Source organism: Alligator mississippiensis, chromosome 16 (assembly GCF_030867095.1).
Source record: "Alligator mississippiensis isolate rAllMis1 chromosome 16, rAllMis1, whole genome shotgun sequence".
Taxonomy (NCBI): domain Eukaryota; kingdom Metazoa; phylum Chordata; order Crocodylia; family Alligatoridae; genus Alligator; species Alligator mississippiensis.
The window spans coordinates 19338812-19366789 of record NC_081839.1 but is presented as its reverse complement, the minus strand read 5'-3'; the positions used below and the strand labels follow the sequence as shown (position 1 = coordinate 19366789).

Below are 27978 nucleotides of genomic sequence, written 5' to 3'. Positions count from 1 at the left end.
CTAAACAAGGCTATGTTAATCCTTGTATTTAGCATTGTCTACCCACTTGGCTGAGTGAGAGGATATAATGATGTGGATATGCAGCTAAGGTCAGGAATTATAGTTTCTTCTTTGAACTCTTACACTTACGGTTTTAAACAGTGAAGCTGCACTTGTTCCTAATGAACAATTGAATGAAAAAACAAGCAGGCTGTCTTTTTTATCTTCTGGTTATACTTCTGGATGTACTATTTTGGTTTTTCTTCTGTCTTTTTTCTTCTGGATAGTACCAGAAGCCACACAGAGACCATGCACTAACTGTTCCTGATAGTCTGAGAAAGAAATTACACCAGCTATCTTGGAGCCTGTGAAGGATCAGATTAGTCATAGTAGCCAGCAATTTTTGGGAGTAATTTTGGCATCGGTGTTATTACAGCAACACACCTGCTTGATTATTTCTTGTTGTTTACTTTGGAGGGGAAGGGGCACAGGCAGTACTGGGGGTGGATGAGGCACAGACCATGCTGGTGGGGAGGAGACATAGGCCATGCATTGGGGGTGTAGGAGGGGGCACAAGCAATGGGGTGGGGGGGCATGTAGCCCCCAAGATTTCTGCACCCACAGCAGGGCTGGACCAACTCCAGGCAGCAGCCACCTCTACAGCCTAGTGCCACACCACCATGCCTGCGGTGGTGCAGAATTGTGCCCCTGCTGTTGCTGGGTGGGCAGGGGCATCTCACCTTGGCAGACATGGTGGTGGAGTGCTCCCTCCCACAAGGGGTCCTGCCTGCTGGGTTGCAGAGACGACTCTTACTTGGAGTTGTTCTAGCCCTGCTGTAGCCCTGCAGCCCACTGTGGGAGCATGAATCTTGGGGGGCACATGACCCCCCACCCCTCTGCGCCCACATCCCCACTCCCCACACACCCAAACCCTTGCTCACATACTTGGGGCAGGTGGCAGTGTGTTGGGAGTGAGGGACACTGGCAGGGATGGGTAGAGCTGTGTGTCAGGAGTGAGGAGAACTGGCAGGTCCAGGGGGCTGTGCATCAGGACTGAGGGGCAACAGCATAAACAGGGACTGGGCACCAAAATATCAGGACTTCTCAATACCACAAAGCGGCAGGGGGAGGGGGAGGGAGGAAGGGGAGCTGCAGCTAGACCCACATCCTGGTAAAAAAAGGGGAGCAGGGGAAGCTCTGATTTTCCATGATAAAAATCCCCATAATTAAAAGCCAAAATATATAGGTATTTAGAATTTATCTTATTACAATGATTGAGGCACTGATAGGCTTCCAAATTGCTTTAAAATTGTAAATATATCAATGAAACGTGTTCAACTGATACCCCCCCCCTCTCTCTCTCTATATATATATTAATGACATTTCATTTTAATTCTGGAAAAAGGTGGATTTGGGATTTTTTAAGTTAGATAATTTATGATTTTTTAAACAGAGAAAACCAGGATCTCTGTTTGAGTCAAATCTTTTTTTGGTAATAGAGAATATTATAATCTCAAACTGTGTGAAAGTGCCAACAACTTCACTTATATGGCTGGTTAAGTGCCGGTGATGATTGTGTTTTATTGTTTGTTTTATGTTTTGTATTGAAAGTGCTTTTTCAGATGGGTTTTGTTCTGGCAGGGAAAGAGTTAATGGCTGAATTGCAGAGGTCCTGAATGTGGTCTGGTTAATGGTACTCTTGATGGCACTGGAAGGATCTCTTTCATGACAACTCTGGCTTCTAGAAGCTAGGTGCGCTGGAGGGAGGGGGTGGGCAAGGGTGGGCTCTTCCTAAACATCATGTTCCAAAGAAGGAACAGAGGGACATTACCAGTTACCTGTTGATTAGCTCCAAAAAGCCCTAAGCAGCACTGTCTTTGCCCTATGTTCCACAGCAAGGACCATAGCCAGCATGTCGTATACTACCTAATGCTGAGAGATGTCTATGTAAGGCAGAGGGGAGTGGGGGATCCATGCTTCAGCAGGAGTAGTCGGAGCGGGGGGAGTAGGAGGAAGCCAGGCAGATGCCTTGTACATGCAGTCTCTGCTGAAGCTGCAGCCAGGGAGCAGAGGGGAGAGGCCAGCCCAGCTTTCTGGAGCAGAGAGCCCTGACCAGCCCAGAGAACATGCCAGGATGCTGGGGGACCCTGATTTAACTTAAACCAGGAAGGGGTTTGGGACAGACATTGCATAAACCAGTTTGACCCAAATCAGTTGTTTGATACTACATTCAACCAGGTTAATCTCAAACTGGTATCAGCCATTTTCAAATCAGTTTATATGCATTGAACATGTTCTGTTACAAGTTTAAACCTGTTTCTGATTGCTTAAACTAGTTGATGTGTAATGTCCTCTCCCTAGCCTGGCTGCCTGCATGTGCCTGTGTGAGTTCTTGCTAGTTTGTAACTTACTGAAGTCACAAAGGCCTACTGGTGTGAAGCCCTAGTTAGTGGGGATGGAAGGAATCTGCTACATGGTGACTGCCCTTGAAAAGGCTGGAACAGTGGGGCAGAGGCAACCTTCTGAGGAGTTTGCTGCAGAGATGGTGATGATGATTCTTGCCTGCTACTATAAAAATCTGTGGCTTGTGAAGTAAGCCCTGGCCTGAGGCAAGAGTGAAAAGTGTTAGCAGATTGTGTTTTAAACATTTATTTTGTGTTGTCTTCCCCAGTTCCATTGTAGTTTTTTCCCCTAATTATTAACACTGGGATTTTTTATCCCTAAACTTAGCTGTCCTGTGTTTGACTATCTCATCTCATGGTGAGTTTGTACCCTCATGGCTTTGGATGACACGGGGTGCCATCACAGTGCCATTTATGCACATGAAACGTCATAGAATTTAGGCTTAAGGGTTTTTAGCATGTAAATGTGGAGGGGTGAGGCAGTCCAGTGATTAGGGTGCATGCTGATTGTAGTTCAGGGGCAGAACAGTAGGGCTGTGCAAAACAGCACTGTTCTGTTTTGACTTGAGTTTCAAGGTTTGGACAAGACAGTGTTTTGTTTTGAATTTCATTTTGAGTTGAAACAGCTGTTCCGATTCACTTCATCAGAACAGTAAGGCTGTTTTAACGCTGTTTCAACCTTTCACCCATTGGCTATAATGGGGAAGCTCGAAACAGCCTCTCTTATCTGGCAGGCAGATTGGGGCCCAACCTCAGGAGGGCTGCTGGGGCTGTGCCAGTCCTTTTGGGGCTGAGGGTCCCCGATCTGTGTGCCAGATGAGGGAGGGAAGCCGGTGCTGCCACATGGGACTGGGGAAGGGAACTGAGCCCAATTGCTCAGTTCCTCTCCCCATCCCCAGATTGGACTGGGGAACGGAAGTCAGCTTAGGTGGGCTGAGTTCCCATCCTCAGCACAAGGATCGTGCTGGGGAAACGAACTCAGCCCAGCTCAGCTGAGTTCGTTTCCGCAGTGTATGGTTGTGCTGGGGTTGGGAATTCAGCCCAGCTGGGGTGAGTTGCCTTCCCCAGCCTGATCATAGGGCTGGGGAGGGAAACTGAGTGATCCGGCTCAATTCCCTTCTCCAGCTGGGACTCAGTTCCCTTCCCCTGTGCTGTGATCGGCTTCCCCTGTGGGAGGCGGAGAGAGCCAGGGCTGTGCTTCCCTCCTGGCTGAGCCTGGAGCCACTGGGAGCACATCCCTGGTTCTCCCTTGTCTCCCACCATCTGGGTGCTGGCTGCTTCGAAACTGGAAACATTTCAAAACTTTTGAAATGTTTCCACTAGCCTCATTTTGTTTTGAGGCTGTTATGAAGCCCTTCGTTGTGTTTTGATTTTGCTGTTTTGAGCTCAAAATGAATCAAAACAGTGTCAAAATGAAAAGGCTGGTGAAATTTCACACAGCCCTACAGAAAAGTGATGTCAGAGCCACTGGGATATCTTACTGTAGCTCCAGAGTCATGGGTATATGCTTCTCTTCCTCCCTACACACACATTCTGTCCATTCTTCTCTCCCTACACACACTCACACACTCTCTGTCCCTCCCTACACACACACACACACACACACACACACACACACACACACACACACACACACAGTGTCTCCCCCACACACTCTGTCCCACTCTCCCTATACGTGCGTGCGCACACACACACACACACACACTCTGTCCCTCCCTACACACACTCTGTCTCTCCCCACCACACACACACTGTTCCCCCAACATACACACACTGTCCCTCCCCCACACACTCACACACACTCTGTCCCTACCTAGACATACACTGTTCCTCCCTACAAACACACACACATACTCTGCCCCCCTACACACACACATGCTGTCCCTCCCTGCACAGTCTTGTGATGCAGCCAAGAGCTACGTACTGTTCAAGCAGTGCTGGGGCAGGAAAGCAGGGAAATGCCTGGGGGTGGGGATGGACTGGGCTGCTGGGTCCTACTGCCCCTGCTCCTATCATCTTTGATAGGCAGCCAGGAACAGATAAATATCAATTTTCTAATTTTTTTTAGGGGTCCTGCAGGCTGGATGTGGCCTGCCCCTGTACTAAGGTGAGTCACTGATTATTAATCCATGTGAATGATATGGTAACTAGAGAGTGTGGATTATTGCTTACTTAATAATTTCTTTGGAGAGAGCTGAAACACAAAGTTGGGGCTGGGTGACTTTGGGAGTTAAGATGCATACTACATACTGCATACTAAATTACCCCTGTCCTGGTGAAATGAGGTAGATGGATGAGAATGAGTCAGTGTAGGTAGTGAGGCTTGGAATCTTGGATGCCATAGATGAGTCAGGTTGCAAAAAAGGAGGGGTAGGAGTTATAGGGGGAGCAGCAGCTGGTGATCTGTCAGCTTGTAGGTCAGAGCAAGGGTCTTCCTGAACCCAGTTTATGAGCTTCAATTTCAGCTGCACTGCTGATGCAAATGGTCTTTTCTACTTGCCCAGGAATCTCTGTGGCTCTATTAGTCAGCAGAATGAAGCTTTGCTTACTTTTGCTTTCCTTGATTCTTTTTGCTTTTTCATAGTGTTATTATTAAATAATTTGAACTAGCTTCAGGGGCCATTTGGGGGATTATTTTTGTAAACCTAGAAGCCTTTTCAGGAGTTGTTGAGGCTGATCTGAGCTAAAACTCTACTCAGATTTCTGTCCCACAGATTCTATGAAGAACTGGGCATAAACCAAAAGCAACCCAATCCAGCAAAAATATCAGGATTTCAAAATTTTAATTATATGTCAAAATTTCAGAATTTTATTACAAGAAATATTCTGTTATATTTAATTTAGATAATGTTAAAATTATTCAGTCTGACAATCATTTCAAACCAAAAGCAGCAATGATAAAAATTGATACACAATACCTGATTGCATAGAAAGTCTTAAATAACTTGATGATGAAAATTTTAACAAAATCTTGACTTTCCTATGAACTGTTAAGTTTCATGTAGCCAACATTTTCTGATTAAAAACTGTCCAATTGGAAATATTTTGACCACCTCTACTAGTGCATTCTGTGCTACTAGTGTATTCTGTGCTACTAGTGCACTGCTGCAGTTGAGGGTGAAGGTCACAAGTGCAAGGAAAAGCCTACGGTCCAATACAATGGTGGGTAAAATATGGCTTGAAGAATGGATCCAGCTCCATACAGCCCACAGCGCCCCACAATGAACTGCACCCTGCCCAGCCCTTCTGTCCATGTGTACAACCCCCCAGTATCCCTTACTGGGCCTCACTCCCACCCTCGTGGGCAGAAGGAATGTGCCCAGTGAGCAGCTTCCCGGTGGGGCTCCTGCTGCAGCTGGAACCTGCTTGTTTGGGGCAGTAAGTAGGGAAGTGGTGGGCTGGTGGGGGGTGGACTTTTACCTGGGTGGAAGTGGGAGCACAGCACAGAGCTTGAGTCCAGAGTGGCAGCGGGAGTGCTAAGCTCAGCTGGGCAGCATGTGGGTGTGTGTGTGGGGGGGGGGAGGGAGTTAGGGGACCTCCCACACACTTCCCGCATAGCATGCAGCCTCTGCTGCTGGCAGAAGCAATAGGCAAGGAGGTCAGGGTGCTTGTGCCTGGTGCAGGTGTGGCTCCAGCCAGTGCTGGACTGGGGGAGAGAGCGGAGGCTGCCCTATCATCGGGGCTCTGTGCCGTGCACCTGCAGCTCCAGCACTCACAGCAGGGGAAGCCCCATACTGGAGCCTGCTGCCTCCCCTGCTCCCTGCTGCGTAGGTCCCCACACTCTGCCAGGAGTGGAGGGATCCCCACCCCCTGCTTCCCCACAGGGTCCAGTGCAGTGTTTCCCTCTGTGAGTGCAGAGCTGCAGGAGTGTGGTGCAGAGCCCCTGTGATAGAGGTGTCCAGCACTGCACTGAAAGTGAGGAGCGCATCCCCGTGCAGCCTGCCTGGTTGTTTCTATCGCAGGGGCTCTGTGCTGTGTACCTGCAGCTCAGTGCTTGCAGCAGGAAGCCCCACACTGGTCTTCGTGGGGAAGCAGGAGGTGGGGCTCCCCCCACTCTGAGTGGAGTGGGTGGACCTGAGCAGCAGGGAGTGGGGCAAGCAGCAGCCTCCAGTGCAGGGCTTTCCTTGCTGTGAGTGCTGGAGCTGCAGGCACGCAGAACAGAGCCTTGGTGATAGGGTAGGCTCTGCTCCCTCCCCAGCACAGCTTTGGCTGGAGCTGCGCCCCACTGGGCACAAACACCCTGACCTCCCTACCTGCTGCTGACACCAGGCAGTGAAGGCTGCATGCCATGGGGCGGGGTGGTCCCTACACTCTCCACCCTCTGTCACACCCACACCCTGCCCCCACAACCCCCATCAACATATACATACACCCCAACATACCGTATGCCACACAGCCACACCCCCTTACAGCTCCCCACACCCCGGCACACACACACACACACACACACACACACACACACACACACACACACACACAGTATAAAAGAGTGAAACTTTATTTTTTAGGTATTATGCAATCCTTTCTATGTATAGGACACAATCACAAGTCCTGACAAATATTTATTGTAATAAAATTAAAATATATTACAGTAGGTGTTTGACTCCTAGTGTATGATTTGGGGGGGGTTTTCTGCTTCTAAGATGGCAACCTCCCCCCTCCCAAAAGGAGTATTTGATGAGGGGGGGAGCAAGGGGAGAGACTTCTGGTGACAAAGGTCACGGTTTAAAGGACAGGCTTCTGGTCTCAATGTAGCAACCAGGGGGCACGGCAACTGTTAAGGGGCAGGGTCCCCTGGCAGCTCGCCAAAACTTGTTAAGCAGCCCGTCACCTGAAATAATTGCCCGCCCCTAGTGCAATGCCTTCAAATACACAAAACAAAAATAAAATTACAGTACCTAAGAGGCTAACTATCCAGCTGATTGACATTGCGCTTTGGAGGCCACTGTTCAGTTTGCAAATAAGTGCATTGATTTATGAAAAACCATCTAAAACAAACATGTTGAAAACACAGTGGTGTTCAGAGCCTTAACGTTTGGCATGTGCATAGTTAACCAGCCTGTCTGAAACATAGCTAAGACTATCTTTCAGTTTAAAACAGAAACAACAATGGCACAAGAGGGAATCTAGTGTTCTTCTTAACAACTAACAACAGCTAGATAGTCTACAATAGTTAACAATGGTCACAGTCTATGGTTTTATTTGTCTCTATTAAAACATGTTGTGACTGTATAATGCATTTCTTTTTTCCTTCAAAGATTTTTAGGTGGCTTGATGATGATTATGATGATAATAACAACAACACATTTAGGTAATAGTAAGATGAAGCGCTCAAGCACTCAGAAATCAGGAAATTCTAAAGAGATAAGGTTACAGGGCCCATTACCTGAGCCATCTGCACACATATATTGTTTTCTATTTCTCTATTAACTGTAAAGCTCCCTATATTGTCCTTTGTTTCTAATACCACAAATACACATATTCTGTAATTTTAGCATTTCTGGAAATCCTCAACTTCAGAGATTTTTGCTGTTCAGATATTTGACCTTACAACTTTACTATAGGTTGATCATACATATTAATATATTGTCTTTTGAGAAATTGTTATTAAACGATTATAATAAAGTCAAAAGAGACAGCAGACTACAAGGTTACATTATAATCTAAACAACAAGTTCAGAGTGGTAATGCTCTTCTTAAAAAAAAAAAAAAACAACAACCCAGAATATCATGGACTACTTCCCTGGCTTCTCCTTGGCATGAGCTGTTTTTCTTGTTTTTTTTAATGTCCTTCCATAATATGTTCACAAAACCAAACATTAAAGGACTACTATATTTCACTTTTTCCTTAATTATAACGTCAACATTTAAATCATCAGAAATTATTAGGCAAAGCAGATTGTTCTATTAGTTTTATTATTTTTTGTAGCACTATGTATTTTTTGTAGCTTTATGTCTTTTCATATTTTAGTGCTGTTAAATGATCTTATTATGGGCTCTGAGATGCTAGTAGGCAGATAACAGCAGTAGTTTGGATAAAAGTTCTTTAACGAAGAGATAGAGGGCACATCTACATGAGACACTAAATGTGCGGTAGACTAGTTCTACTGTGTATTAGTGCGTCACAGTAAAACACATTCTATTGCGTTAATGTGCAGTAGAATTAGCCTACTGCACATTAGTGCCACTTAAAAGGTGTGTGCTGGTGTTACTGCACAGTAGTGCCAGTTACTGCATATTTAGTTATTATATGTTATTTCAGGTACTAAATTTAATGGACAGTAACCACAGCGCATTAATGCATGCATAGATGTGCCCACAGCTACCTAGTTTTGTTTGAGTCAAGGAGTACCATTTAATGGTTGTGTGGTTTCCCCTTCAGTAATCATAAAGGCTGCTTGTAGAAGTGACCTCCCTTCCCTTCCCCCAAAATGTGCTTTACCAAAAGAAGTAGCGTGTTAGTTTGACTCGGCTCTGCAGCATCTGTATAGATCTGGTGCTTCAGCTGTAGATGAAAGTGCCAAAAAAGCCCCACTAAAGCACCTGATCTATAGACTGCCAGATTAACCCTTTGGTTGGCCCCCAGCTGAAGATGGAATTTTTATGCTACTTTTTTTACTCAATAATTATAATATGTAAAATAAGCACAAGTGAGCTCCTTCCTCCCTTAGGACCCTAAGCATGTGCCAAGTTTGCCTGTATGTTAATCTGTCCCTGTATACAGATGCTGCAGAGCTGGGCTGAACTAACGAGGTGCCTCTTCTGGGTCTGTGCTAGGCTCAGCCCAGGAGTGTGCCGGGTTTCAAGTAAATTTCCCACCCCCGCATTTGCAAGCAACTAAAGGTAACATTGGTAGATGCCACAATGTGTCAGTGCAGTGTGTCAGTGCAATGCCATTGACCCCCGCTGACCAACCGATATGTCTTGAACTTGCGACTGTTGGATGCATAATATGAAACAAAATGAATCTCTCTGGTCTGATTTAATTGGCTTGATCTAATGGAGTATGCTGTTGTCCTAGTCATAAGGCTTATTATTCAGCTGCAAATCTCCCTCCTAAATGTAGGATTTTTGTAGAGACATAACAAAATAGCTATTCTGTCTCTCCCATCTCCTGTGATAGTAGATTGCAATTTACATTATGCAAATAGACATTATGCAATCAAGCCACTTTAACTGAAATCTGGCAGGGAGAGCCTGCTGATGATGAGACACAAAGGTCTGAGGCCCTAAATTGTGAATTTCTGAAAGCTTTGAGAGATCTTTCCATTAAGCCCAAATAATAATAATAAAAAGACTGCTCCACTCAACCCTGAAGAAGTAAAATGGAGCCAGCATGAAGATGAATGAATTCAGTGAGTTGCTCAAGCTACTTTCTTAATTAATAGCTTTGTTTAATCATACCCCCTGTCCAGAGGAGTATTGTCTTACGGATAATTTTGTTTGCCTAACGAGATTTTACTAATTAAATCTCCTTTCCATTGGTGTGACTCTCCCTGCAGGATGGGGAAATGTTTGTGAATCCTTCTCTGCTGTTGGCCAAATAAACCTTTCCACTCCACTACAGAAGAAAATACAGGAATTTGAGTATCCAAACACTGGGTTTGAAATTAATTAGCTTTTGCAACCTTGAAAAGGATACTTTGTTGTATGCATGTTAGCATAGCCTTCTAATAAAATCCCCTGCCTTACAGAACACTTAAAAGCAAAGCAGCCTCTGAGTTCATTCTTGCTGCTCCTACATGTTTGCTTCTAAATAAGGCAGTGGCAGCTGTTTTTGCAAATGTTTTGTGTGCAGGAGAATGGTGGGTGCTTTCTGTGGCTCCAAGGAAACCCAGGACTCACTCTAACAGCTTGTATATAATACAGCTGCAAGCCATAGGCCCAGTCTGTTGGCAGATGATTAGCAACCAATATTAGAGTATAAGCCCTGAAATGATGCTGAAAAATTGATCAGCACTGTGCATGGCATTTGAGGCACTGGAACCAAAAGTGCGCACAGAATTTGATGTACATTTTGGCACTTTTAACTTCTGAATATTTGTTTGTAAATAAAAATGTCCTTAATTCAAGCAGCTCTTGCTTTTTCCCCATCCCCTCCTTTTATAAGGATTTAAGGCTATCTACACAGCCATATTTAAATTACTTAGAAGCCTATTTCCACACGAACCTCAAACCCCCTGACCAGTTGCTGCCAAGTGCTGTTTAAGGGCTACAAGGTAATATGTTTTCATCGGTAAAGTTCCCCACTGCCTAAAGCCTTTCTTTACAGTATTGAGCAATGCAGCACCTTGCTCCTGGTAGACGGTCCCTCACTTACCTCACCTATAACGTCTGATCCAGAAGGTGTTTGCAGAGTGAACGAGATGAGGTCCAGAACACTTCTCCTTACACCAAAAGTTCAATGGTCAGTGTATTCTCCTGGGATGTGGAAAAGCATGGTTAAATTCCTTCTTTATGTGAGGGGCATGAGCCCACATTTCCCTCCTTCCACACGTGCCCTAGCCAATAGGATGCAAAAGTTAGGCTTTATCAATCCCTCCATTTGAAGCTTGCCCATGTCACATGGAATCATTAAATATTCATTGGCAAACAAGCCTCCATATCCTCATGGTTAGGGCACTTATTGGGGACGGAGAGATCTGGGTTCCAGTCTCTACTGCAGTTTTTCTAAAGGGAGTCAAAACACCACCACTTCTTTCCCTGACCCAATATTTTCTGAGAAAGGGCTGGTTGAAGGCACCCACCTCAAAGATAGTATTCAGGCTGGAATCCCTGTAGGTATGCTGCTGGTTCTTCCCCCCCGCCCCAGGTGCAGTACCTTGCACTTTTCAGTGTTAAAACCCATCCTGTTCTCATCCACCCACCCCTGTAACCTGTCTAGGTCCGATTGCAGTCTATTCCTCCCTTCTAGCTTGCCCACTGCCCCCCACATCTTAGTGTCGTCATCTGTGAATTTGAACAGGGTGCTTTTTACCTCCTCGTCCAAGTTGCTGATGAAAATGTTGAACAGCGTGGGTCCGAGGACCGAGCCCTGGGGGACCCCACTGCCCACTTCCCTCCAGGTCAAAAATGACCCATCCACCACCATTCTCTGGGTGCAGCCCTCCAGCCAGTTAGTGACCCATTTGACTGTGTAGGTGTCGATGCCACAGTCCCCTAGTTTTTTAATGAGAATGGGGTGAGAGACAGTGTTGAAGGCTTTCCTAAAGTCCAGAAAGACTATGTCCACTGCTACCCCTGCGTCTAGGGATTTTGTGACCTGGTCATAGAAGGCCACCAGGTTGGTCTGACAGGACCTGCCTCTAATGAACCCATACCTTTTACTCTTGACCCACTGCCCCCCACCCCTAGGCCCTAGCCCCCCAGTGTTTGAGGAAGGGGGTGGGTGTTGATGGAAGGGGGAGATGTGGGCACAGGCAACATGTTGCGGGGGCAGGGAGCACAGGTAAGGTGGCCGGGGGGAGCATTCCCCTCCCCACCAGATCCCAAATCTCTGTTCCTGTACAGGGCTGCACCTAGGCTGGACCAGCTGGGCAAGAGCCACTTTTGCAGCCCAGTGGGTGGGACCCAGCATGGGAAGGAGTGTTGTGCCACCATGACTGCCAAGGTGAGGTGCCACAGTGGTGGCAGCACGGAGTTGTGCACCCTGCTGCTGCCAGCAGAACAGGGGGCCTCGCCAAGTGGCCATAGCAGCATGGTGTTCTCTTTTGTGCCATGTCCTGCCCACTGAGCTGTGGAGGCAAATCCTGTCCGGAGCTGGGCTCCAGGACACAAGCATGCCACAGCCCCCCACAGAGAGTGTCAAGGTAAATGAGTATATACAAGGCCTGGTGAAGGGGAGTAGCTCAGGTTTTTCCAGAGTCCCCAAGGCATCCACAGCCCATGAAGTCTGTGGCAAACCTAGCCAACAGAATCCCCAGCTGCTTTTTTTTCCGACCATCTCCGAGTCCTGGGGCAAAACTGCTCATTCCTCACGTTGACCACCCTGCTGGACATGAGCCATAGGAAATTTCATAGTTTAGACCAGTTGAGCCATAGGAAATTTCATAGTTGAGCTCCCTGCTGCAGGCACCAGAGGCTGCCCAAATCATCAAAGCTCTCTGAATCTTTTCTGAAGATTTGGATTCGGAGATTCGGCCACCGAGTCGGGCCGAATCTCCTCCGAAATGAATCACCACCCGAAGCTTTGCACAGCCCTACTGGTAAATAACTTCATTATCCCTATTTTACAGATGCTGCCAGTTTCTTTTCTACTTGTTGGGTGTCTAAATGGACTTAGTTGCCTACGAGATTTTATTCCACTGTCTTCAAATCTCTGTAGATCCATATTGCATCTACATTTGTAACAGACTATGGTCTGACACTTAAGACATGGTTATAAAGATGAGGAGGAGCAGGACCCACCCATATTTTGTATTAACAGTCTTTCAGGGATTTGGGCAGGGTGGAATAAAATCACACTTATGTGCCCAAGTCCTCCTTTCCTTCCTCTTTTCTCACCTTTTATTCCAGACATATAATCAGTTACATGCATGCAGGCCTGGATTAGTGCTTCTCAACCTTTTCAGACTCAAGGAACCTTTCATAATGTTTTGAATATAATGCAGGGGTGGGAAAAATATAGCCCATGGTCCAGATCCAGCCTACCAAGGGAATTTGTCTGGTCTGCAGTGGCTCCCTCAGTCTCACTCAGCCCAGGCACAAAGGGCAGCCCTGACCATGGCATGAATAGCTTATCCCACCATCCCTGGGCACACAGTGGGACTGGGGCAGCATGGTAGCCAGACTCACTTTCCAGCAGCCCTGGCAGCAGTGGTAGCTCTCTCTGGCTGCCACTGCCACTGGACCTGACTCTGCTGCCTAGGCACCCCAGCCCTCAACCCTGCACCCACTGCAAGGGGCAGGACCCACTCAAGCAGGTCATGGGGCTGGATAGATGGGATGGGGCTGTTGGTGAGTGGGGAACAGCTTCCAGGAATGGGATGGGAGAGCAAGGCTGGGGTCTTGAGGAAGTGACAGCCCAGGGCTGGGGCACAGAGTCTTGATCTGGTCCCTACATCTCCCTGTGATAGGCGGTGGGCAGGGGTATACCAGGTATGCCATGGGCAGGGGCATGCCAGGAGTGGATCGTGGCTCTGCCCCAGGCTCCAGCCTCATGCTGTCAAGACCCTCCCAATCCACTTCCAGAAGCAGCTCCCTGCCCCCCCAGACCTCATCTCGTCCACCTGGTTGTGCATCCTGTCTGCATGGTTCCTGGACAATCTCCATGAAGACCTCAGGATCTTGGGGAGGTGACAGCACGGGGATGGAAGCAGAGCCATGGACTACGCCCTGCATGCCCCTGCCTATGGAACCAGTGCTCATCACAAGGACATGCAGGGAAAGGATTGCAGCCCTAGCCCTGCACTGTCATGGCCCTGTGGTCTCAGCCCTGCCTACCCATCCCACTCCCAGATGCCACTTCCTACCTGCCCAGGGCCCCATCCCTGCCACCTGGCTTGAGCAGAGCCGCATAGTGAATTTTGGTGAGCTGTAGCAGGGAGGTTCCAGGGAAGAGAGGGGTGCTGACCTAGTGCAGCTGGTGAGTGGGCGGGGGGGGAGGGGAAGGGGGGAGAGGAGTGCTGACCTGGCCCACAACATCTCACCAAAATTCCCTAAGTGGCCCTCCAACTGAAATAATTGCCCGCCCTGATGTAATAGTACCCCAGTTGAGAACCAGTGGCTTAGAGTGTCCTTGCTGTTTGTCACCTTTTTCCCCCTTTTGTCATAGAATGCAGGGATAAAATCGAAGTTTGTTTTTTTTTTTTTAATTAAGAAAAGAGTTGCTTAAAATAAATTATGTTAAAAGCTATACATATACATGGTAATGCTAAAGCAATGATGTATCTGTGATGGTCCAGGCATTTTGAGAGAGGCAAGGATTTTTTGGAGTTCTGTCTTGTATTGAACCAACTGTACGGTTGGGATAAATTTAGACAAGCTTACAAATACATTGTAAACTTTGCATTCAAAAGCTTGTCCAACTTTATCCCAGCTATACAGTTGGTCCAGTACATTACCCCCCAAATCTTGCCTCCTACGTATAAATAAGAACAGTACCCTTGATATCCTTTGTAAAATTATTAAATCATTTGTGAAGTCCCTATTATAGAATTATCTTGAATATTTTAAAAATCAGTACAAAGAATAGCTCTCATAGTTACTTTAGATGAAATTTCTTTTAGCTATGTAGCAACTTTCTGTGCGGGCCGGGGGCGAGCCGGGCCCGTCTTTGCACACGCGGGCTGTGGCCAGCAGCCCGGGCATGTGGGGCCGGAGAAGACCGGGGGGCGAACTAGTATTAATCAAGGACGCTTAGTGGTTGATTCAAAGATTGTTTACTTACACCAGTGGTGGTAGTGGTGTAGGCTGGTCAGCATCCAGGCGCAGTTCCGCTTAAATCCTCGTTGGAGGACTACGACAAATTCGTTCTAGCCCCAGAGTTGTGAAGCTCCGCGGGTTCGGTAATTTCTTTCCCCTGGAGTTGCTGAAGCTCCGTGGGTTTGGTCCAGTTCCCTCCCACGGAGTTGTTAAAGCTCCGCAGGTTCGAATATTTAGTATACAGGAAAGAGATACGTCTAGGATTGCGCTTGGCGATGGGGAGAGGCCAGAGGCTGTTTAGACCTCTGTTGCCTTCTTAAGAAATGCGTTGGGTCCGTAAGGATCCACAGCGCTGAGAGATCTTCACACAGCACAAAGTCTCCTCCTCCTGATGTTCGTGGAGTCCTCCAACTTGGGCGGAAACCACTCAAGCTCTTTATACGGCTAGCAAGCCAATAGCTAGCCGCCACGTGTGCATAATTTAGAATTGGCCAATAATGTGGCACAAATCCTCATACAAATGGCGGGAACTCCTTGCACCGTGCATTTCTTAGATGCAAAAGAAATGCACCATGCAAAGAAAGGTACAAATTTTGGCGGGAATACTCCGTTGCACCGGGGTTCTCCTTTGTAGCAGAGAACTCCACCGTGCAAGGAAGCTGCAATTCAGCGGGAAAATAATTTAGTGATGCCGAAGCGCACACAAACAGAAAATCACAACGTTGGGTTGTGACACTTTCCTCTTAAAATAATTAGCTCTCTTTAAAGAATCCTGCTGTTATCCCATGTTTATTATGGTAGATTAAGTAATTCATGTGAGAAACACTGATTCATGAAACCAATTTGGGCTAAAATACACATTATCACAAGAACTTTAGCTTGGATTTACCTATATCAAAATTGTACTATTTGCATTGGTTCCCATTTGCTTCCTCAGAGACACTTTAAAAATGGTGTAAAGTTGTCCCATTTACAGGGCATTGAGGCCCATTGAGGCAATGGAGGCAGGGCTCCAGTGTTTCTTTATCCTTGGCAGCAGAAGGAGGTAATGTGGCCAGCGCCATGCTCCACCTGTTAAAAGTGGTGTTGCAGGTGCTTATATGGTGGTCCTGGCAAACAAATCAGTTTATCCCTGATTTGTACCATTTCCTAATCTACTTCTCCTTGCATAACTTTTATGTCTATATCAGCAAGCAAAAGCAACCTCATAGACGCAGTAGAATTCTGATATAAGGATTTCTTGGAGCAATGCTCTTACAAAAGTAATACTTTCCTGTAAGGTGAGAAACAAACAAGAAATGTTTACTCATTCAGTTACATAATTTGGCCACCATCACTTTTATTACAATGTTACCTTTACCTTTCTCAGACCTGAGATCACAGCATCAGTGCAGTACTAAGAGCAAAATTAGGTAATATGATGGTAAAAGTGCCAAAGTACATGAGATCCTGCCTCGTATTAACTACTCACAGCATTACAGCTGAACCTGGCTCAGGATATTTTCCAAATCTGGTCTGGCAGCCACCACCTGAAACAGAAGTTGTAGGACAGTTTTATCTGGCCTCAACAAAGGCCAAATGGCAGCCTGGAGATAAATCCATAGAGCAGTGGTTTTCAACTGGCTGTCTTTCTAGGCTGCCACTTCTGCCACTAGATGAAACTGTTCCACATGCCTGGTGCCTGTACACATGTGGGGATGCCGCTCTGACGTGCTATATTTACAGCGCATCACAGCAGACTCGATTTATCAAGTCTGGAGTGTGCTAATTAGTATACATCAGCAGCCTCCATGTCTTGTGTATGTGCATGCATGTGCTTCAAAATGGGAGTGGGGGTGCATTAACTAAAGCTCGTTGAATGAGCTTTCATTAAAATAATGCCACCACCATTTTGAAGTAGAGGGACACTGATACATGAGACACTGTGGGTGCTTTAATTAGAACAGGTCTAGGAGCTGCTCTAATTAAAGCCCTCCCCCCATCTCCCACCCCCAACCTCTGGAGCACATACAAAGACACTGTTTCTGGGAGGCCGTTGCAGGCTGGACCAAGAAAACATCCACCAGAACCAGATTTACCCACTCCTGACACATCAACTTCTTGATCCGGCTCTGTACATGGTTCCTGCAAACAGAGGCACACAAGGCAGTTTCACTTGACTGCACTGTACTAGCACTGCAACACCCTTACAAGGGTCTTACGGTACCCTGGGGTGCTGCAGCACCCTGATTGAGAAATGCTGGTCTACATACACATGCTTACATGTGCACAGCTGAGACAGGGGCAAAAACAGCCAGGTACATGTCCAGAAATTGCTATTTAGGTGCACAAAAAGAAATAGAATTCCATGCTAGGTCTTTTATCCAGATATTCATCACTTAGAGCACTCACCCCACATATAGGAGACTGGGGGTTCTGTTTATTCCCTTTGTGAATGTTTCAGCCACCAGACCAAAGGATGTTCTGGCCTAGGGCTCTCCCAATATCCCCTACTGATTATGTTCAAGTATAAATGAAATAATTAAATACCCACTGAGTTAGAAAGAGAAAAATAAATAGTGACTTTTCAACCTAATGGTCATGGCACTCGCATAGAAAAGAGGATACCTATGTTCAGTGTGTGCATCTTTTAACTTTATCTTAATGTACTTTTTTCTTAATGGAATATCCTATTGGGAAATAAATCTGTTTCAGTGTCCAGAGCTTTGATGTTCTCTTACTTATCAGAGATTACTGCTAGAGTAGGGATGTCAAACGCATTTGGTCGGATCTTCACTGCAGGGTTTCTTGCAGGTCAGATGACCTATAAGTGGCCATGACAGCAGTATTAAAATCCTTTGGGCTGCTGGAGCCACTGTATTGACATGATCCTGTAATCTAGAGGGTTAACACAACCTCTACTCATCCTTTTTCCTGTGCTGCTGATTTTAATCACCAGTGGCTACTAGAATTTAGCAAGCAGTAAGAGGAGGAATGAGCAATATCAGCATTAACTCTGGGTTCTGAAGCTGCACTAACTCAGTGGCTCTGGCAGCTGTAGTAACAAACCCCATGGGCCAAGTCCAGCCCAGAGGTGGGTCATCCAGTCCACAAAAAGCCTCAGGAGCAAGATGACCCACAAGATGTTTGACACCTCTGAGAGCGCAGTGATAATATGTTCTTGCACTGTTTGGTTAGAGTGCATCAGTTAGCTTTAACTAAACCCACTGGAACATGGCCATCCTTTGTTGGAGTTTAATGAGTATTCAGAAATATATATACTGTATAACCTTTAACCTTATTTTTTCACAATGTGTATGCAAAAAGATCAGAGCTTTGAAACTGACACTTATTTAGCACCTGGTTAATCTCTATTAAACTACTTGGCACTAGCTGCATTTATGTTAATAGTGACCCAATTATGCAGCAGTCATTACCTTTCACTATCCTTTGACTAAGTCATTTTCCTGGGAGATGTCCCAGTAAAATAACTGTCCTTAAGTCCATGCTTCAGTGACAAATTTACTATGATAATGCTATATATTTATAATTAGCAGTTCCCTGCCAAAGCACTTTCCAATATGGGGGTCTGTTTCTGAGCTGATGTAAATCAGTGTAATTCAATGAATTGAAGTCAATAGACCAATTTGACCTGGTGTAGGATGAACTGGCATGCATCAACTGCTGCCTTTGAGGAGGATGGCAGCAGCAACAGGTTCCTGCACAACACAAGCCAAGGGAAAGGCATTTGGTACAATGACACCAATAGGGTAGAAAAAGAATCATGGGCTCTATAGCATCCATTCATGGCCTGGTCTTGAAATTGCACCTGGCAAACTTAATATTTCAGTCTGGGAGGCAGAGTTTAGCAAACTCTATTAAGAACTTAACCTGTTCTGGTGAGACTGATTATGTCATATCTAAAGATGTGGTTTTACATGTGAGTCAAGGCAGAGCTTTCTGCCTTTCTCACACCAACACCTTATTGGGATCTAGATTCTAGGCATTCTCAGAACGTGCCTAACACACCAATGGGATTAGGCTCATCAATTGCTGCTTTTTAAAAAAAAGATGGTCAGAGGAGACCTACATTCAGTTCCTTCCTGTTCTGGAGGAGATTCTGTCCTACATTTCCCACCACCTACGATAGTGACCTAACCACCAGATTGTTCTGTTCTGAATAGGGGAGGCACTTGGCTCAATACCTAATGCTTAGTGCATTTTGCTGGGAAGAGAAGATCCTGGCCCCAGTTTTTATTTCACCTAAGACTAAGACAATCAGCTTGGTTTGCATTTTAATGTCTTGTCTTCCACTACACTCCAGACCTTACAGAAAGTCAAGACCATTGTCCTGAATTAAGAACCTGTAAATTATTCAAATTAACACTTTGTCTTGGAATAATCCTAGCTAATTTGACTTAATTAGCATTTAAACCTAGTCTGTAAACAGCTAGGCCAGCCAGTCCTAATTATCAGGGATCCTGGTTTTCTGTGTTTAAAAACCCCAATTTCTCTGATTAACCCTCCCAAAATTTGTGTTTTCCATGATTGAAATGAAAGGCCACTGTGTATATAGGTATCAGATTAACATGATTTTGTATTGATATATTTACAATTTTAAAGCCGTTTGGAAGCCTATCAGTGTCTCAGTCATTATAGTAGAATACAGTTTAAAGACCTATATATTTTGGTGTTTGATTTGGGGTTTGTTTGTTTTTTTAGGAAATTAGAGCTCTTTCTGCCCCCTCTGCTCACCAGGATGCAGGTCCATCTTCATCTGTTCCCACAGCTGCCTTGTGGCGCTGAGCAGCACTTAGATGCCAGTGCACTGCCCCTGCCCTCACTCCCAACCCATAGATCCCCCTGGCCCTGCCTGCCCCCACTCACTCCCTGCTGGCAGCAGCTTCACCCCCCTGCACCAAGCCACAGATCTAACTGTAGCTGTCCCGCCTGCTGCTTTGTGGCTCTGAGCAGTACTGGTCCCTGCTGTTCTGCTCCTCACACTTGTGTGCATGCTCCAGCGGTCCTCATGCCCTTCCAGGGAAACCCTGGACTGGGGTTCAGGGACTGGGTTGGGTCTCCCTCTGGCTGAGCAAGCCCGTTCCCTTCAAGGCCAGCCTCCCCCTGCACAGGCTGCTTTAGTAGGTTAGGGGGGCTCCAGGCCTAGCTCTGGACACCACTTCTACCTGGAGTACTCCCTGCTCCATACCATTTCTCTCTCTCTCTCTCTCTCTCTCTCTCTCTCTCTCTCTCTGTTACACACACACACACACACACACACACCCTGCTGCCACCCCCAGCCTAGTGCGCGCACACACACACACACACACACACACACACACACACAGAGACCCTTCTGCCACTCTACACCTCCACTCTGACCCATCACAACATCCCTGAGTGGTTCCCAGAACCAGAAGCACCCCTAGGGCAGGCAAGGTTGAGAAGACCTCAGGCTGGGCAAGGCAGCATGCAGGTCAGCTGTGCCTCCCCGCCCCTCCCTGCGCCCTGCGGTGCAGAGCATCCCCAGCCACCGCCTCCAGTGCTAGTCCCAGCAGAGATGCTAACAGCCACCACAGATGCAGGCCAGTGGGCTGTGGTGCAGCAGTGCGGTGAGCAGTGGGGCAGCAGCCACCGGCACAGCAGATAGGGAATCCTCATCCCCAGTTCCCTGGCTCCAGACATGGGCACCTCCGCAGCTGTGAAGCACCTCCGGCCCCCAACTGTGCTCCAAGGGTGCCTGGCCTGGCAGGCAGGGGAACAGTGTGTGGTCTCTTCCTCCCACACTGAGCTGCTGCCATTGCCACCCCAACTGGGCAGCGCCCCCAGCCTCAGCCCCAGCCTAACTGGGATGAGCCATGGTAGGACAAGGCAGCCTGTCCTTGATCTGTGGTGTAGGACAGGGTGATTGCCACCCACATACCACTGCCCTGCCTCCCACCCACCCTGCCAGCTCTCCCCATAGGCCCTGGCCCCCCTCACAGCATGACCCTCACCCAACCAACAGGGTCTACCTGAGCCCCTTTGGAGGGGCCCCCAGCTGTCCTCCACCCTCAGGGCCCAGCCCCCAAAAGCCCTACTTATCCCAAAGGCCACAGGAGAGAAAGTGAGTCTGAGCCATCCCTGGCTGACTCAGATTCTCAGGCCTCACTCCTTCCGGACAGGGCTTAGGGTTTCCTGCCCTTTTGCTCTTCCAGCTCGTCCAGCTTTCACAAGCTGGAACTGTGCCAGCCTGCAGAAAGCTGTTCAAAAGGGGGAAACCTGTGTTTTCCTGCTTCAAAGAGGAAAATCTGCATTTTTGTCCTTTAAAGGGGGAGAATCCACATTTTTCCATGGGAAACAGAAAACCCAGATCCCTACATCAGGGTTGTATCAAACTAGTCTGTTTTTAGCTGAAGTGTGATTCTATTCCTCCCTGCTTAAGCCCTTGAGGAACTGTTCATTCAAAATATGTGTAAGTCCTCTTCCTCATTGCTGCTTTTTTGGGATTCATTTTTAAGGAGCAAGCTACACTGGTGTCTAGTTCTAGCTCCCAGGTCTATGTATGCATTACATACAATGGCAGTTTCATGCAAAGTATCCTTGAAACAGGTACCAGAACCCAAGTTGCTCTGTGCCTCTTACCTCTTCCAGTAGAGCAAGGGTGGCCAACCTGCTGTTCATGTGCCACAGGTGATACAAACAGCCTTTGCGCATGACAAATTGGGAAGGGAAAAGGCAGTACAGCAGCAGACAGGCTAGGGGACAGAAAGCATATCAGCAGATCAGCAAGAGAAGGGGATTAGAGTGTCACTTGGTGGGCACAAGGCTTAATTTGTGACACACATGCCAAAAAGGTTGGCCTTCACTGATGTAAAGCAAGGGGGCTTAACTTCTGGCCCATGGGCCAAATCTGGTCTACAGAACAATGAGATCTGGCCCATAGGGATCCTTACAGCCTGGAACATTTAGCAATGGAGAGTGGTGGAAACTGGCAGCATAATACTTTGTGTTGGTACTTTGAGTCGGTCTTTCATCAGTTCCATGGGACGCCCATGCCCTCTATGGGACAGGGAGGTCCAGGTGAGGGAGATCCCTTGCCCTCCATCAATGTGGACCTCGTAAAGGTACACCTTGAGAGGCTGGATACCTTCAAGTCAGCTGGCCCTGACAATCTACACCCCAGGGTACTCAAGGAGCTGGCAAGCATCATAGCCCAGCCTCTGGCACAGATCTTTGAGAACTCCTGGTGCTCTGGTGTAGTGCCCGAAGACTGGAAGAGGCCAATGTGGTGCTTATCTTCAAAAAAGGGAGGAAAGTGGATCCGGCTAACTATAGGCCCATCAGCCTGACTTCTTTCCCGGGGAAGATCTTAGAAAAGTTTATTAAAGAGGCCATCCTTAATGGACTGGCCGATGCCACCATCTTAAGAGATAGCCAGCACGGGTTTGTTGCGGGTAGGTCTTGCTTGACCAATCTCATTTCCTTCTACGACCAGGTGACCTATCACCTGGACAAGGGAGAAGAGATTGATGTCATATATCTTGACTTCAAAAAAGCCTTCAATCTGGTATCTCATGATCACCTCTTGGCGAAACTGGCCAGTTGCGGCCTTGGGTCCACCACAATCTGCTGGCTGGGAAATTGGCTCTGTGGTCGGACCCAGAGGGTGGTAACTGACAGAAGTCAATCATCATGGTGCCCTGTGACCAGTGGGGTCCCCTGAGGCTCTGTCCTTGTTCCCATATTGTTCAACATCTTCATTAATGATGTGGACATTGGAGTCAGAAGTGGACTGGCCAAGTTCGCCGATGACACCAAACTTTGGGGCAAAGCATGCACACCTGAAGACAGGAGAGCGATCCAGGATGACTTGGACAGGCTCAGCAAATGGGCGAACGAGAACCTGATGGTGTTTAACATTGAAAAATGCAAGGTTCTCCACCTTGGGAGGAAAAACCTGCAGCATGCTTATAGGCTCGGCAGTGCGACACTGGCTAATGCTATGGAAGATAGAGACTTGGGCGTCATGATTGACCACAAGATGAACATGAGCCTGCAATGCGATGCTGCAGCTAGTAAAGTGACCAAAATGCTGGCTTGCATCCATAGATACTTCTCAAGCAAATCCTGGGATGTCATTCTCCCCTTGAACTCAGCCTTGGTGAGGCCACAGCTGGAGTACTGCATCCAGTTTTGGGCCCCACAATTCAAAAAGGATGTGGAGAAGCTTGAGAGAGTCCAGAGAAGAGCCATGCACATGATCAGAGGTCAGGAAAACAGACCTTACGATGACAGGCTGAGAGCTATGGGGGGCTCTTTAGCCTGGAAAACCGCAGGCTCAGGGGTGATCTGATGGCCACCTACAAGTTTATCAGAGGTGACCACCAGTATCTGGGGGAACGTTTGTTCACCAGAGCACCCCAAGGGATGACAAGGTCGAACGGTTATAAGCTACTGCAAGACAGTTTCAGGCTGGACATAAGGAAGAATTTCTTTACTGTCCGAGCCCCCAAGGTCTGGAATAGCCTGCCATGGGAGGTGGTTCAAGCGCCTTCATTGAACACCTTCAAGAGAAAATTGGATTCTTATCTTGCTGGGATCCTATGACCCTGGCAGACTTCCTGCCCTTCGGGCGGGGGACTGGACTTGATGATCTTCCGAGGTCCCTTCTAGCCCTAATGTCTATAAAAACTATGATTACTTTTTGTGGTTTTCAGATGGTTCCTGTAGTAATACCCAGTTTTCAGTTGTTTTCAACTTTGCCAAACTTTTAATATCTGCGATGAAATTCTCCAAGAAATGGGTCCATCTCGGGCTGAGTTTTTTTAAACTTTCAGGTAAAATATTTAAGCTGTTTTGAAGCACAAGGAAAAATACATTGATAAAACAAATTCTGTCATCTTTTCCTTTGAAGAACTTCCATGCTTTGGCGCAGTGTCTTTAAAATTAGTAGAAGGACAGCCCTAGTATGAGGGTGGGTGCCTTTTTTCCTTCCAAGATACAAGCCTTTGAAAAGAATCTAAATTTCCACATGCTCAGTTAAGGTTTGGTAGTTGGTTAACTAATTTAGAATCATAGAAAATTAGTGTGGGAAGGTACCTCAGAAGGTCATCCAGTCCAAGCCCTTGCTCAAAGCAGGACCATCCCCAACTATATTATCCTGGCCAAAGCGTTATCTAGCCAGGTCTTAAAAAGCCCCAAGGATGGAGATTCCACAACCTTTGTAGGTAACCTGTTCCAGTGCTTTACTATCCTTTAGTGATAAAGTTCTTCCTAATATCTAACCTAAACTTCCCTTGCTGCAACTTGAGACCATTGCTCCTTGTTCTGTTATCTCCATCACTGAGAACAGTTTAGCTCAGGGGTGGGCAATTATTTCAGGCAGAGGGCCGCTTACTGACTTTTGGCAAGCCATCGAGGGCCGCAGGACAGGCAGCCCAGGGCAGATTAATATTAATTTTCTAAATTTTTTAGGAGCCCCATGGGCCGGATAGAATGGCTTGGCAGGCCGCATCCGGCCCACGGGCCGCATTTTGCCCATCCCTGGTCTAGCTCCATTCTCCTTGGAACCACACTTCAGGTAGTTGAAGGCTGCTATTAAATCCTCCCTCAGTCTTCTATTTTCCAGACTCAATAAGCCCAGTTCCCTCAACTTCTCCTTGTAAGTTATGTGCCCCAGCCATCTAATCATTTTGGTTTCCTCTGTTGGACTCTCTTCAATTTGTCCACATCCATTCTGTAGTGGGGGCCCAAAACTGGACACAGTATTCCAGATGTGGCCTCACCAATGCTGAGCAGAGGGGTATAATCACTTCCATGTACCTGCTGGCAACACGTCTACCAGTGCAACCCAGTATGTTGTTAGCCTTCTTGGCAACAATGGCACACTGCTGGCTCATATTCAGCTTATTGTCCACTGTAACCCCCAGGTCCTTTTCTGCAGAGCTACTACCCAGACAGTCAGCCCCCAGACTGTACTGGTACATGGTATTGTTCCATCCTATACATGTATGTGCCAACTTTAGCAAACATATGTCACACTTCCATGGATGTATTGAATTTGCTGCATCCTAGGATACAGGAACTGAGCAGGACTTTTACTGCTGCTCCTAAGTTGTTATGGATCCCAGCAGTGCTAGCACTAGAACTGAGAGTGGGCAGATTTTCTCCCCCATGCTCACAGGGCATTTATAGACATGCTTTGGTGGAGGGTGCTTTAATTAGAGCAGTTCTGAGAGCTGCTGTAATTAAAACGCCAGGAGCATCTGTCTACCAGCATCCCTGTGCTAAAAACTGGAGGCAGGGGCTCTTCGAATTAACTTTAGTTAAAGCACCCTGTCAACATTTTTCAGCACAGGGACCTGATACACAAGACGCTTAAGTTTGCTGCAGAGCAGTAATTACCACACTCCAATTAATCAAGTATGCTCTGATGCGCTGTAATTACAGCAGGTCAGAGCAGCCTCACTGCACATGTATGGGCACCCACAATGTCTCTTTGCAACTGACCACATTGCAAGGATGAAGAAACACCCTGACTGAGATGCAGATGAAAGAAGAGATCAGCCTTAGTAGGCACGTCCAGACAAGCGTGCATGTGCAGGGACATACGTTCGCTGTGGTACAAATAGCTGCAGCCTCTTTGTGCCTCAGGGCATGCCCCTGTATGCGTGCTCCGGTGCACACCAAATTGTCCTGGGTGGGGTAGGGGAAGCTAGGACCAGCACCTGTACTGGCCCCAGCAGCCTTACTTGAGGTCCTGTGCGTCTCCTGGGCCAGCAGCAGTGCCAGTCGGCCTCACAGAGCCTGGCCAGCAGCTACGCTAGAGCATGGCCAGGATCCATTTTTGGTGGGGTATGCAGCTGCCACGTGCACCATGCCACTTTTTTTTTGCGGCAGCTTTTTTTGACACCACACTGCAAATTATCACTGCAGTGAACAGGTGCCCATGTGCTGTGTGCAGCACCTCAAGCAGCTTTGAGGCACTGCATACTGCATGTGTGCACTTATCTGGATGTGCCCAGTGAGGGGACTAGATCTGGACAAAGAGCTAGTGGACACAACTATAGACGGGACAGGGAGCAGGTTGGGGTACTGAAAATGGCTGGACAAGGACACTGGGCCTGGAAACCGTGGAGAAACTAAACTAGAGATGTGGATTGGCTTGTTTCAGCAAGGAGACTAGGGCTGGAAGCCAGAGGAGAGTAGGATTGCTAAGGCAAGAAACATTTAGAAGAAGATGGGATAAGGAGCGAGGAAAAGGGAAGGTTTGAACAGAGATCAGAAGTAGAGTGTTGAAGAATGAGGAGGTGATATAGAGGCAGGACTGGCACAGAGTGAGTATAGGCAGAAGAATCAGGCTCAGGAGAGAACAGGGACAGAAAGGCCTGTATCTACTAGAGCACATTCTCCCCCAGAACCTTGAATGGGGCCAAAATTCTAAATTTCTCCATTCCTTTGCTGTCACAAAATAGCTGTGAAACCAGCTGGCAGAGTCAAGTCCTCTTAGTCTGTAGAGGCTGTTCTACAGCCAACTATCTAGAAAGCATCTTTGCTCCTGTGCATTGAATGAGGCAGTGATCCTGTGTAAAAAAATAGTATGTGGTCAGGTTTTGAAGACTGTATTATAATACAAATGTATGGGGGATCAAATTAAGGTTGCATAGGACTCTTTAATTCTGGCATTTCCTTACTTTTTAGTGCTTAACTGAAACCTTAGTGCACTTTTAACATACTTTTGTATTTGTTCATACATTTGGAATGCTGTTAAGCTAGCATTGTTGGTGCCACACGATTCTGCCTTTGCACTGAACATTGGCATAATAAAAAGTTTTGCCCAAGACACACAGGCATTCACATGTCTAGTCCTGACAGCCACTGTTTGAATATTGAACCTTTTCTGCCTGTGGGCCACACTGTTGTGTGGGCAGCCAACAAAACCATCTAACATGGCTGCAGTATCTCCCACCAAGCTGCTTTGCTTCCCCGTATCTTATGTAAGCATGTAAATCAAGTAAGGCTCACATTATTTTTGGTGGTATAACACATTTCAACTCATGCATTTCAAGGCACTTTGCAAAGGTAATTTTCTGAGAGTAGCCCCATGGGCAGCCAATAAAGCCAAGCACATGGAATGTTTTTCTGAGTAGCATGCATAAGTGCATGAAGCCTCTTACAGAGGTGGTTTCCAACCAGCTTAGTTTCAGTCTTCCTATGTAACAATGGATGAGTCATGAGATCACCATTACCACATCTGTGAAACACGGAGAAGGTTACTTACCTTACTGTTGGTAGCTTCACTAGAGGGGCATAGTAGAAATTTTAAGTTGCCAAGGGGAAAGGGTGCATCTAGAATTTTAGCCTAGCTGGTTTTGAGCTCACTTCACATTCTTCAAGGCTAATAGGACACCTCAGCTAGACAAAGTGAAGGAAGATTCCTTTTGTTGGGTCCTGTGTTGTTAGGAACCCCTTAGAAATACACGTGGGATGCTCTTCATCAATTCAGTAAATTCATTCAGTTTGGCTTAGTAAAGCTGGGGCACACTTGGACCATTGTCAAAACTCCTACCACTCACATCACACCTTTCTTACAAGTGCAAAGAGCTCTCTTTAAACATATAACTCTTACAAATCTGGATATACTTTTACTCATCAGCAAAAGAATGTGTATTCTCTAGGGGCTGTTTTTCAGTAAAACTACAGGCATTACCCCCCAAATCCCACAAACATGAGACCTATTCAGAAGGGGAAAAGTTATTTTTAATAATGGTTAGTGTGGAGCTTCTTACTTTTCACTTGTGTATGAAAATGACTACACAGTTTTTGCAGTTTTTCCAAAATGGCAACAACAACAAACATATTCTGGAGAGTTTCAATCTGAACAGTAAAAGTTTTTCTGGATTATAAGTAACAGAGTGTTGGAATAGAAAAGCCTGGGTAAACTTGATATACAGGGATTGCAAGTGATTCTTCAATCAGTTTCTGATGTCAGGTGTGGATCTGGCCACACTGATTCACACTTTTATGGCCTCCAGACAGGAAAACTCTTAGCATTTCCAGGCTGGAGGCCACAGTGGAACACAGTAGCCAGGATGAGGCTGATATGACAGCAAGCAGCTGAACTGATTGTTGTCAACTGAAACTATCCAAAAGTCATTACATTTGAACTTTGCAGGTTCCACTGTCCCTCATTTATTTCAGAGGAAAGTTTAAAGTCCTGGTCCTAACCTCCAAGGTGGCAGTTGACTAGAATTTGGCACTCTTAAAGACTATA

The 27978-nt window shown here is 46.8% G+C and overlaps 1 protein-coding gene across 15 annotated transcripts in view; it reads left to right on the top strand.

Moving 5' to 3' along the window:
• Positions 1–27978, top strand: part of PKNOX2 (PBX/knotted 1 homeobox 2) — a 922547-nt gene that overhangs the window by 137406 nt on the left and 757163 nt on the right. Inside the window, exon 3 of one of the 15 annotated variants that reach the window (XM_059719783.1) lies at positions 4450–4488. The exons of the other annotated variants lie outside the window; for them this stretch is intronic. The gene's annotated coding sequence lies outside the window, so the exon portion shown is untranslated. The remainder of the gene's footprint in view (positions 1–4449; positions 4489–27978) is intronic. 15 annotated transcript variants of the gene reach the window in all.